Below are 1596 nucleotides of genomic sequence, written 5' to 3' on the forward strand. Positions count from 1 at the left end.
AAAAGGAAATACCTTAACATAAAAATTAGACAAAATCTTTCTGAGAAACTTCTTTGTGATGTTTGCATTCATCTCACAGAGTTGAACCTTTGTTTTGATTCAGCAGTTTTGAAACACTCTTTTTGTACAATCCTCAAGTGGATATTTGGAGTGATTGGTGGACTACGATGGAAAAGGAAATATCTTCACATAAAAACTAGACAGAAGGATTCTGAGAAACTTGTGTGCATTCAACTCACAGAGTTGAACACCTGTTTTGTTTGAGCAGTTTGGGAATAGTCTTATTGTAGTATCTGCAATTCGATATTTGGAGCTTTTTGAGGCCTGTGGTGGAAAAGGAAATATCTTCACATAAAAACTAGACAGAAGCATTCTGACAAACTTCTTTGTGATGTGTGCATTCACCTAACAGAGTTGAACCTTTCTTTTGATTGAGCAGTTTTGAAACACACTTTTTGTAGAATCTGCAAGTGGATATTTGGTGCGCTTTGGGGCCTATGGTGGAAAAGGGAATATCTTCACATAAAATCTAGACAGAAACAATCTGAGAAACTTCTTTGTGCTGTGTGCATTCAACTCACAGAGTTGAAACTTTCTTTTGTTTGAGCAGTTTTGAAACACTCTTTTTGTAGAATCTGAAATTGGATATCTGGAGTGCTTTGTGGACTCTAGTGGAAAAGGAAATATCTTCACATAAAAACTCGACAGAAGCATTCTGAGAAACTGCTTTGTGTTGTGTGCATTCATCTCACAGTGTTGAGCCTTTCTTTTGATTGAGCATTTTTGAAATACTCTTTTTGTAGAATCTGCAAGTGGATATTTGTGTCGCTTTTAGCCCAATGTTGGAAAAGGAAATATCTCCACATAAAAACTAGACAGAAGCATTCTGAGAAACTTCTTTGTGATGCGTGCATTGAACTCGCAGACTTGAACCTTTCTTTTGATTGAGCAGTTTTGAAACAGTCTGTTTGCAGAATCTGCAATTGCATATATGGAGCGCTTTGTGGCCTAGAGTGGAAAAGGAAATATCTTCACATAAAAACTAGACAGAAGCATTATGAGAAACTTCTTTGTGTTGTTTGCATTTATCTCACAGAGTTCAACCTTTCCTTTGATTGAGCTGTTTTGAAACACTCTTTTTGTAGAATCTGCAAGTGGATATTTGGAATGCTGTGAGGCCTATGGTGGGAAAGGAAGTATCTTCACAGAACAACTGTGAAGCAGGTTTCCTAAAAACAGCCTTGTGATGTGTGCATTCATCTCACAGAGCTAAGCATTTCTTTTCTTTGATCAGGCTGGGAACTCTGTTCTTGTACAATCTGAGAAGGGTTATTTTTGATCACTTTGAGGCCTATGTTGCCAAAGGAAATATCTTCACATACAAAGTATAAGGAAAGTTTCTGAAATACTTCTTTGTGATATGTGCATTTATCTCACAGATTTGAACCTCTCTTTTGATTCAGCAGTTTGGAAACAGTATTTTTGCAGAATCTGCAAATGGATATTTGTGAGCACTTTGAGGCCTATGCAGAAAAAGTAGTATCTTCACAGAAAACTATAAAGAAGTTTTCTGAGAAACAGTTTTGTGATGTCTGT

The sequence above is a fragment of the Gorilla gorilla genome, chromosome 18 (assembly GCF_029281585.2).
Source record: "Gorilla gorilla gorilla isolate KB3781 chromosome 18, NHGRI_mGorGor1-v2.1_pri, whole genome shotgun sequence".
NCBI classification, from domain to species: Eukaryota; Metazoa; Chordata; class Mammalia; order Primates; family Hominidae; genus Gorilla; species Gorilla gorilla.